Raw genomic sequence first — 12179 nt, 5'->3', positions numbered from 1 at the left:
TAGGAGGGTTTAAATAAAAATAAACTTAGGAGGGTTTAAAGTGGCCAGAAAAGTCACGACTTCCTAAAAGGGTATGCTGAACAACTGACATTAAGTAATTTTCCTAAATCCTTGGCGAAAACCATCCCAGCTGCAGGTCTGACACTTTGAGGTGGGTCAGAGCTCTACAAGCCCCTATGAGTTCAGCCACATCCAAATTATAAAAGGTATATCCAAAGGGAAGCCAATCAGTAGGAACTCAAAGATTAGTTAATGAGTCTAGTAAATCCCAGACTCCAGATTCCTCTCCTGCAGATAGAAAACCTGTACAGAGCAAAAATCCACTTCATTAGTCCCTTCTGCCTTTGCTCCTCACTGAAGGTTGGTCCACGTGAGGTGGGCTTCTCTGTTTGATGTAAGGCTTATTTCAGTACCACCGAAGCAGGAATTCATATTAATCATTCATTGCCACCACAATCTTGACTCATCCAAAACTGCAGGGGTAGGTTTTCTTTACAGCTCCAATTAAAAATATAGGTGGCTTTATCCTTCTGAAAAGGAACTGTTGGCAGTGAAATACAAATGACAGAAACTTTAATGCCTCAGGATTTTCCATCATTCTCTGCCGTAAGGTTCAAAAGGCCAGCAGGTTCCTGACAAAAAAAGTATTCAAACACAGATACCCACTAAGATTGGCTTTCAGCTACTATAAAAAGTTGGTTTATTTCTCAGTGATCAAACTGTTGTTATGATTGCTTGGAATTTGCATGTTTCCAAAATAAATGACTGGCTACAGGGCATGCTCTAATGGGTGGGGGGCTGGTATCGAGCCATAAAGGAGTATGTATTTTTAAATAAAATTTTATACTTGTAATTGCATTTTGGGTTTTATTTGCAATGGACCAAACTACAACAATTTCTCAACAAAAAAATTCAACTATTAACTACTGAGCCCCAAAACAAACATGGACCCCAAAATGAACTTGCCCTGAAGGTTTAAAATCAGGAGATCACTTCTGCGAAGATGTGATCTTATGAAGCATTTCAAAATGCAAGCACTGGGACATAAGGTCAGCTTTGGAGCAATCTGCCAAGCAGGCTTTGCTTTCAAAGCCTCCTCCCACAAGGCAGGGAGGAACTGATCTGGTGTAGATGTCACAGTTTATGCACTATCACCCAGCAGAAGACTAAAATGCACGTGTCCCACACTGACTCAGCAGAACAGGGTTACAGGGATGCGGTCTGGTGAGGAGGAATCACGCAAAAGCTCAGTTCACTGGTTGCCCCTTCGTGGCATTCCTCCTCCCAGGCAAACACCCTCTGAGCTGGCAGCTCCTCGAGGTGCCACAGAGCCTATACCTAGGGCAGCACAGCAGGTGTGCGGGCACCCAGCCACTACTGCTCCCAAAACGCACCCGTGGGTATGAGACCAACCACCCAGACACGGGAGACTCTCTTTGTGAGCTCAGGGAAGCTGACGCATGTGAATCATCCTCCTTCCCTCTTTCTGGGTTACTCCTTCCCTCTCCTGAAACCACTGTCCCTCTGCCTTACTCCTGTGCTCTGCTCCCACCAGACCCACATCATGAGCGGCACTTCCTAATCCTTTCCAGGAGCCCCCACTTCCCAGCCATGAGCTGTTACGTGTGAGTGCAAACTTCGGCATTTCTTGTGCACAATGAATTCGTGTTCCTCTCTTCCTGAACGAGCTCAACACTCAGCTGGCAGGGACAGCTGTCGTCTTTCTTTTTTCTTTTCGGTTGCTTGCCAAGGGACCACCCTTCGCATCTGGCTCACCACCTCGCAGGCAGCCCCAGAAGGAGTTAACTTCCTTGTCACTCTGCTTTGAGGTTTCCTGCTCTGATACTGCACAGACTCTTCACAGAGCAAGGTGAAGGAGAAGCAAGGCAGGGGGGTAAGCCCTTCTGGTTGTAACACCTGGTCACGATCCGCTTGCCTGGATAAAAACTACACTCCCCTTTCTGTCGAGTTGAAGACAATCAGGACCACTTCCCTGCAGCCAGGATTAAGTAAGCATACAGCCAGGTTGAGCGGGGAACAGGGAACTGCACATCAGTCGGTGTCCGAGACACAAACCCCCTCAGCTGCTATCGGCTTCAGCCACCCTGTCTATACTGCTGCAGCAGAGGGATGTATAGACCAGCCCATGCTCACCGTGCTTTGGCACTAGCCCCTCGACGGCAGACGGGCTATGGCTGTCCTACACACTGCATGACCCTGGATGTCTGTCACCGTTGTTCGCTACAACGCTAATATTATTTTTCATGCTTTTCTTAACTCAAAATATCTGAAGTAGTGACAACTTGGCTCCACCCCGGCGGCATAGTGTTATGACACCTAGAGTCCACGCTGCATAACCCTGAGGTGGCAAGAAGGTACGTGGGCATCTTTGAGGCTATGAAGCCCTCTGAGATAGCACTGGATGACTGTGTAGGGTGAAGACATGCACACCCGATGCCCTCCCAGTGGGAACTATGAGCTGTTCCCCGGGCTCTGCCTTAAAGACAAATCACTGAAGGAGTTCAAAAGAGTGAGCCAGGGAATGAGTTAAACAGTAGAACCAATCATGGCTTCAATGCTCAGACCTCTTTCCTGACTTTTTTTAAACGCTGTGGCCATACCCTATGAGGCTGAGGGTATGGAGTGCCATGCAGACGGACGCCCTCTCCTTGAGTGTTCACAGTGGCATGTCTGCAAGGTTTTCATCACTGGGAAAGAGGAGCTAGCAAGGATGTAGGATTCACTTAACTCAAATGAGCTGATCCAGTTATGTATGAGTCTGTTTTCTGTCTGCAGTAAATGCAAAGAGGGCTCAGATAAACCACAGTGATAGGGGGTTAAGCTGGGTCAGATTTCCTCCCATGTGCCATAGGGTAGGAGCACGCACTCAATTACCATGCCCCATCTGACACTCGATGTATTTATTGTGCCACAATATGCTGATCATATGTCTGAGCCTCAAGAAATTATTAACATTTCTGGTTTGATTAAGTAAAGCTGCAAATGATGCCGCTATAATCTATCAAGCAAATATGTATTTATGAATATTTAAAAATGCTAGTTATGCAAATGCGCACTTAGGGAATTTAAAAATACACATAATTAATCTCTTTGGGGTTGCTGTGATCTGTTGAGTGAATACATACCCAAGGAGAATAGTCAAGCCAATAAGCCAACAATGATTATTGCAGATAGATACTCAGTTGTATCTCCCTTCTCCCCAGGTGATGGTAACACACAGTGGTTCTGGAATAGACAGTTATCTTACGTCTTCAGTTGTTTCTCTGCTAGGCTGCAACAGCTGATGAAGCATTCCCTGCCACAGCCGCACCTAATCAGAGCGTTAAGACTCATTATGAAATCATTGTTGCAAAAAAAAAAAAAAAAGAGTATGCAGCATCTTTTCTAGATTAAATGTTTATGTTCACCCACTGTTCACTTCAGACTATGTCCTCAAAGGTACTCAATACTTATTTTTGTCATGTCTGACCCCACAGCACCCTACTCTCTGGTGGAGTCTTTATCCCCAAGCACATGTGATGCCCAAGGATTGTGGTTTGTCTAAAGAAAGAGGTCCTGGAAACCAGTCAAGTTGGGATTCACTTAAGTTAGCAAAGATACAAAGGAAAGAGATGATGCTTAAGGTATATAAGAGTTATTTCCATTATCTAACAGCTTAGCTCCCATGCTTATTCCTGCATCTTGGTCCTCTTGCCACACATACTGCACGTATACGGCTTCACACCCTGGATCTTTTTGGTAGAAGTCAACAAGGTAGAACATGAACACAGTAATAGCAGGACAGAAACAGCCAAAGAGGCTAAATGAGTCAGCAGCACGTGTCTGCTGGACAGCATTCACACATTCACTAGCTGTCCAGCTGCTATCGTGACTTCCACCTAAGCCTATCAGCCTGCTCTTGTGGAGCAAATAAACGGTTTTAGGAGCCACACGTGGTCTTCAGGCTGTACGGTGTAAAGGTCCGTTGAAGAAATCTGGCGTCTGTGAGGTTTCTTTCCATTTGCTGAATTCAATTGAAATTAGATAATAGATTTAAAACTTACTGAGGCCTGGCAGAGAGAGAGCTAGGAAGAACATACACGCTGAATATAAGAATATATTTTCAGAGGACTTTTGTATAATTTTGTCAGAAGACAGTAGTTTAAAAACTATCTTTGCACGTAAATCTCTTTGGTTACTTACCTGGTGATCTATAGGAGATTCTTCTACCTGAGCTGGAGCAGACTAAACACATCTTCTCTTCAGCTTTCAGGCATTCTAGGGCGGCCTCCAAGCTAGAGCTATTTTGTTTCTTCTTCCGTTATTCCATAACAATTGGTGATTGGCTCTATAATCTGCTCAACAGTGCTTTCATCTGAGATACAAGAGATTGAGGATCAGATCCTCTTCATAACCCATTTGTACAGTGTTCAACAGGCAAGTTTAAGAAAGCTTCACCCCATAATTCTCCACAGACAATGGTTTACCATGTTACTTAGATCAAAGAGGAGGACTTGAACCTGAGGGAGGATGCTTTCGACTGCCAAGGTTCCATTCTTCCTGCCTGGCTGGAAGGATGAGTAGCTTTCACCAAGACACACTCTGAGCACACACTTAAGGTTTGACTAGAGAGCATCTGCCCCACAACTGGAGCCAGCTCAGCACCCATCTTGTGTGCATGCTTAGGATTTGATATTCCGAGTTCAGTAGCCAAGAGAACTTAGTTGAAATACCTTTCAATTCAAGGCCTCATGCATAATTTCAGTAATGGTGGGAGAGGCACCATGGTGAGTACTGTTCTCCTATCTCGATGGCTTTCATGCCGTGCCTTGCCTGCTCATCCTGTGACAGAGCTTTGGTCCGTACAGGCCCCTTCCTTTGAATAATCTCCCATGAAAACTCTAGTTTCATGTGCCTTTGCCACAAGGTTTGCAGAGGATTCAGCCTGCAGTGGGCCACCATTCATGGGTGACACTTGCATCTACTGCCAACCTGTCCATGGAACCCATCAGCCCATATTGCCCACATGCTCCAGTGGTTAGGCATCAACACAGGAATCTAAGAAAATGAACAGCTATTTAGTCAGCAATGACTCGCACATGGAGGGTAATGCTAAGCCCCAAATATTACAGTCAGCTCTATATAAGGAGCATAGCTAATTTTTTACTTATTTCACATATGGATGAGGCTTTGGGCAACCTGGTGTAGTGGAGGGTTTTCCTGCCCATGGCAGGGGGGTTGGAACTAGATGATCTTTGAGGTCTCTTCCAACCCTAATCATGCTATGATTCTATGATTCTATACGAACTAAGACAAGCAGTCAATTTCCAACTCCAGACTTGCCAGAATAAAACAGAAAGCAGAAAAGAATCAGCTAAATTTTCAGTGACAAAACTGAGAATGCAGTACAGGTATTTAAAAATAATTACTTTGAAAGCATGGGAGCAGGGTCTGCTCTTTCTGGAGGTGAGAAATATATCAGGATCTTCGAAAAGGCATTTGAATAGGTTGCAGACCTGGGATACAGAGAATAAGGGCAAAATTCATCCTCAGTCAGATGTCTACAGCAAGTTTGGGCTGCGTTAAAGCCCACAGTCCACGTAGTCCTGAGTACTCTCCATCACACACATTGTAACGCCAGCATTCTGCACTCATGGCAGCCACTCCATGCAGGAGCAGTGTTGGTCCCAGCACAGGCTGAAGAAACATAAGGGCAGCAGGGTACCAGTGCAAGGCAGCAGACGATATTGTACATTCACTTAGCAATTCCTTTCTGAAAGCAAGTAAAGGTGGCACAGCCTTTCACAAAACAGTTGGTGAAATCTAGACCTAGAGCCAAGCCTGTGCTGAGAGGTGAAGTTCAGCCTTCAGGGAACAGGCGCTGACTTCATAGGTACCTTTATTAGCCACATCTGAATCGACTACTGCCACACTTGCAACCACAGGAGTAGCAAATGCAGCTCTAAACCCTGCCTGGAAATCTGATCAGTGTGAAAAGGACTGATGAACTTCACCTTAGTTCAGCAGAACTGGCAGAAGTTTAGGAAACAGCAGCCTGTTTCTCATTTCAGAGACCTGTGAGAAAAGGCAAAAATCAGGATCATTATGTTCAGCAGTGCACTGACTGACATTTTCATATGCTAAGTTTCAGTCACAAAACCACTTATCTCTAGTGGAAATATTGACACAGATATGAACAGCAACACTAAATACTTTTAGAAAAGCATTTTATTCCTGAGCTTAAGACCTACTGTTTCAAGTGGCCACAACTAGTAGTTCTCTTAAGCAAATTAAGTCCAATTATCTGATGTCTAAATTATAATCCTCTCCCTCCTCAGCTCCATTTGCAGCAATTTTTAGCACAAGAGCAATAACAGTTACGCACACTTACCTAATTATAGATAATGATCTTTATAAAGAGCTGCTAGAATATGCTAAGCATCTTAGCATAAACATATCCATTCATTCCTACAGCAAGAGTATGATAAAGCCTAGTGATCATGCCAAATAGTACCCCCGTGGAAGCCACCTGCTCAGAGCAAAGTACTGTGTTACTCAAATGACCCACTTCCTCCCTTTCATCCATTCCATTGGCTGCAGGTATTTGTTCCCAGCTCAGAGAGATCTCAGTCCATCCCTCACATCAGAAGTTTTTAGGAAAACATCCTTTATTGCCTCTGATTTGTGACACTTTCTCTCTTTGCTGCCATGGGGCAGGCCAGTTTGAAGACCGGTTTTGCCCTAGACCCCATGCCGCTCACAGTTTCCGTTTGGAGGAGATAAAAAATTAATGACCAGATTCTTCTGCCAGGGCATATTAAAGGCACCACTTGTTACAAAAGGGGCAAATTTCCTCAGTATGATTGGGACAGGCAACATAATGGACCTCCAGTCCAGTCCACTAGTCTTCCTTCCCTTGATCTTTGAAGTCTGATGCTGGACACCAATATAACATAAAAATTAGAATGTAAGTGAACACATCCTTTTGGTACCCAATGACTGTAGGTGAAACTATAATTGCACTGTACCCCATATACTGAAATTTACTCCGCACGTTATAGATTTTTCTCATAGAAGGGCTCGTTGCTAGGAATAGGTGAAAGAGATCTCCTATCCACTTGTAAAACTAGGCGCCCAAGCCTAAACGTGGTGCTTGTGGGCCTGTGGGAGGTCATGGTCACATAAAGAAAAGCCCTACCACTGAGCAGCCCAGAGTCCCAATGGTACCCAACGCACAACCCTATACCCTTGTGATGTACAGGACCCCTTGTCTCTGCTGCTCCCCAACCCACAGCAACCCCACAGCTAAAGCAAAAGGGTCCCCAGCTGCAGTAACCTTTCCAGGTAACTTCAAGGAGCTGGAAAAGGAGAGGATAAATGCATTGTAAACATAGATTCTCCTGCATCTGGGCAGTGTTGTGGGAGACTATCCTCATGTTAGGATCACACCTTTGACTCTCCAGGCATTGCGTCCTAGGAGCTTTGGAGCAAATGCTGCTGGTTGCCAGCATGGTCTGTGCCACACTTTCGAGCCCTCCCTGCATGACAAAAACAGCCTCATCTCACAAAAGGCAGCTACTGGAAAGACAAGCTCTCCTCTCGCCACCATGAATTCCCATTGACAAGTCTCTGAAAAACACCTATGCTGCTAATAGAGAGCTAAAAGGAGCTGAAATACAGCCCTTGCGTGAGCAGGAGCAGCCACCAAGGAGCTGGGGAGGTCCTTTGGACAGTTTTGGACGACTCAGCCCCTAACATGCTGTCTGGAGCATGCACACTTTTTTGACGTCTGAGGACCTGGTCTGCAAGCTCCAAGGAGGCAGGCTGAGCAGCAAGTGCATTTCCTGCCCTCGCTGCCAGCAGACCTGAGTAACCACAAACCGCGGGGCTGGGAGGGGCTGTGGGAGCCACCTCTGCACAACAGAGTGGTCCAGCATCTGTGTTTGACGCAAGAGCCTCCCAAGAGAGATTGCACTGGCCAAAAAGTTTCTGCCAGAGTTGTCTGTGCTCTTGCAGCTCTGACAGCACTGGGCTCATCCTCCTGAGAAATTATTCTTGCTTTGTATCCCTGTGAAACACAAAAAGAGAGGAAGCCTAGCACAGATCCCAGTCCACAGTTCTGTGCTTCGGCCCATCAAACTGTCAGCAGCTACTTCAGGGTTTTAGGCAACAGGGGCATGACAGCAGCCTGCGGTAGCAAATTTTGCTACCCTGGTCATCTAATAGAAACAGAAATTCCTGCACAGGGCATTGTGATAACCATCACAAGGCACTTAAAAGATGTATTTCTATGAGTTGTTGAGAGTCTGTGTCTCTTGAGCATACAAATAATCCGCTTCTATCAGGGGAAAATACATGAAGGAAGCACTTTTTCTGCTGTCAGGAGTAAAAAGAGATGCAGCAATAAGAGGAAATTAGAAAACAGCCCCATTAAGGCCTCAGCTGTTTGATGCTGCCAAATTAAAAGGTCTAGTCAGAGAAAGGCATGATACTGAAACAAAACTGTTTTGAGGGGCCAATAGCATGCTTGGGAAAAGCAGTAGAGATGAGGCTGTTACAAAAGGTGTCTGGTGAAGAACCTGCTTCTACGCGTGGTACGCTATCTGTGTGAATATCAGCTGCGATGCAAACTCATATGTCAAGTTACTGTACAAAACTTTTCGTAACTTAGAGGTGAGGTTGCAAGACTGCTAACCTCACCGGCGCAAACCTCAGTGCTGTGGACAAACCCATCTCACGGCTAGACCCTGCCCACCGTCTCCGTACAAAACAACCGTGCAACGTGTTTTTAGGAAAGTCAGGCTAATTGCGCGCAGAACGGATGAGCGTGTAGCTGGTGTGCAGGCTTGTGAAGACTTCCTGCCTCTTACCCAGGAAGGGCACGGTCTGCAGGTGTCATCTGGGGAGAAAAATAAAGTGCAGCTCCCAGTCACTTATTATTCCTATTTACCGCTTTGACTTTCAAGGTTTGTGTCAGCAAGACAAGCCCTTTAGCCACATTGTACTTATAAAGAAATACATATGACCAGAGAACACACACGATAGTAGGAAAAAGAAGTATCATACTATTTTGGGCAGGTAGAGTGCAACTGAAGCTACGCACACGCAACACCCCACCCCTTGAAGCGACAGGGGGGTGGATGGGCTTATTTCCAGTGCTGTTGAAAACAATCCTTGAAGATGTGTCTGCAGTGCCTTTGCATGGCCAACCTCCGTGTGCCCCAGGCGAGCGGAAAGCAGAAATCCAGGGGTTGAGGGAGGCTTTCCACCCCAGCCAGCTGCTCACCGTAGCGGCTCTGTGAGAATCGCCCAAGAACGGCCTCAGCTGGGTGGATTTAACTGTCAAGAAAAAAGTCATTTCCTGCTGATATGAGCAACAGCACTAACTCTCTCCTGCACAGAAATTTATTCGTCCCATTTTACAGATTAAAAAACAAAGAAACAGAGAAGGGCTGTGATCCACCTGACCTGGAGCCAGGGCTAGTACCCATTTGAATGGGCCGAGAGCTCATGCTACCCCATCTCATGATCCAAGACTTCCTCATTAAGGGAATACACTAGCACGATCAATTCTAATAGTGTCAGCCAGGAGGTATTCTCTGGTGAATGCGTACAGACGTATATTTTCCAGTACCTGAAACTCTGCAGGTTTTCTACCAAATGGGCTCTGCTAAGTGATCTGAAATACTCGGTCAAATAAAATCTTCATTAAATGAAGCTTTCCATAAAATACTTCCTTTGGATAACTAGGAAAAGTGAAGGCCATGTTCTCTTCTGCATACACAAGCCTGTTGCTGCATAGGTCCAATAGGCGTTAATGATCCTAGTATCTAATGATAGAGCTAATCTGGAACAGTAATTCTTACAATGCCCTTGAATAATTTCGGTTGATTCACCACAGAGCTCGTTCTTTCCTTTCAATCACTAATCTTTTTTTCCCCAGTTAATACCATGCTTTGCAGAAAAGATGGTATGCCTAATTTGTGTTATTACTAAAAGTATTTATGAAAATGATGTTTTAATGAGATCAAGGCACAGTGGGTCAGGTCCCTATCTCCAAGGCCAGGGCTGCAGAGAACAGTAATATCTGTTCTACTAAGCAAAATCTAAGCTAGCAAGATGAGCTGGCAGCATTGGGCATGGTCATGGGACATTGTCTTCCTCTTATCCTGTCTTTTTCAGAAGAAAAGCAAACCCAGCATGCTCTTCTAACTATCTGAAAGAATAAGGAAGTTGTTCTATAGAGGGACACATCAATAGGCGCTACATTTCACCCAGGGACAGCAAAGAATTCAACTTCATTACATCATGATCAATGGAGAGGATTAAATGATTTTATCTACTTCTAAGCACAGTTTTCATCTGTCTTAGCCAACGGATTAAATGGAAGCAAAGGAGCAGCACCCGCAGCAATTTACAGACTGCTGATCATATCAAACACGATTGCTTAGAGCAAGATGGTATCCCTGGCTGTGCTGCACTTTCCTGTTCCGATGCTGCTGGCAGCACCCTCCGAGCCTCAGTCCCCAGCCACCACCTGCTTGCCCAGTCTGTGGAGACTCCTCAGCCTACCAAGTGAGCATGTCCCTTGCTACCGTAAGTGGAAAGTTTGCAAACATGTTTCTCTTACTTATGCTCTCTGGCCACATCTACCCTCACACAGGCATTGCCAACACACAGCTAGAGCCAACAGAGACCACTCAAAACTGCAGCACAGTGCGCACAGTTGCATGAACATCTTGCATCCCAGTATCCCATGCCTTCAGGCCTATGCAAAATATCTTTAGCATATGCAAGACACGATCATGGTGTAGCTGTATCTTGAATACTATGGCATATTTTGGCCCTTCCATCTCAAAAAGTATATAGCAGAATTGGAAAGGGTAGAGTGAAGGACTGATAAAAAGGAAAAAAAATGAAGCAACTTCTGTATAAGTAATAGTCAAGGCGAAAAGAACACTTCAGTCCGGACAAACAGGGACTGAGGGGGAATATGACATCATACTTAATGACATGTATCAAATCCTGAGCGGTGTGGAGAAAGCAGGGAACTTTTCATCATTTTTTCCCCTCGTACGCAAAGAACTAGAGAGCATTTTACAAAACTAGCAAATGGTAGATTCAAAACAAATACAAAGAAATACTTCACAAGCACACACAGAGTTCAGCTGCACTCCTCAAAACTGGCTACTGTGGATCTTTAAAAATCAACCAGACAAGTTCACAAAACTTGTGAAGACTTTTAGAGCTTGGGAAAAAGAAATATAATCTACTGACATCTATTTAGTGCAAGGCGACTCTCCTCCCTCCCAGCTGAGGAAGTGCCTAGACAGATAACTTTTGGAAGTCGGGAAAACTTTCCCATGAAAGTGTTCACTTGCCCTACATAACCCCATACTTAGGTGCCTACACTGAGCCTGCTGTGGAGAATCACCTGCCTGCCTTTGGTTTTACCCCTACAGATGCTCTTAGGGTGTTTCTCATGATGCAGAGGTCCCTGGTGTCAGACCCTTAACAAGCTGCTCAGACCATGCCAAGGCAGCCCATCACCTACGGGAGTCACATAGTCCTGCAAGAAATTCCATACCCTCTTGTTCATCTGGAAGAGATATACATAGGATCATAGTTTACAGCCATCGTGGCGTTGCAGAGACATGACCCATGTGTCCCAGTGGAGTACAGAGGGAAGAGGGCACTGTGCTAGATAAAAAGAAATACTGAAGGACGCTTATTACAGGGCAAAATACACATAGCAGACCACCACTAACAAGCCAGATCCCAGCCCCCCAGCTGCATCAGGCAATAAAGAGCAGGAATTATCCTTCACAAGCAGCATGATCTCAAATCCACTCAGGCCCTCTGACAGCTCAGCAGACATCACCAGAGGGGCTGCCATGGGGACTCAGAAGGTCTCTCAGAGCCATGCGCTCCAACAGGAAGACGAAAAAAGAGGCACTGAGGCAGCCCTTGGGAACACCTTAACCAGGGCAGAGCATGTGTGGCCATTGTTTCTCTGATTACACCTTAAGCATGTTGACAGGCTGCATCTGTTCCTGAATTTCCCCATTTATTTCCTGGTTGTCTTGATGTGTAAACCTTATATATTACCTTACATGTAAGATTTACTTATGCGTCTGCTTGCAAAGCTTGTTTCCATTAGATGTTGCTTCACCATAGCT

This window comes from Tauraco erythrolophus, chromosome 1, assembly GCF_009769465.1.
Source record: "Tauraco erythrolophus isolate bTauEry1 chromosome 1, bTauEry1.pri, whole genome shotgun sequence".
NCBI lineage: Eukaryota > Metazoa > Chordata > Aves > Musophagiformes > Musophagidae > Tauraco > Tauraco erythrolophus.
The sequence above is the reverse complement of the archived record's forward strand: the minus strand, read 5'-3'. Positions refer to the sequence as shown.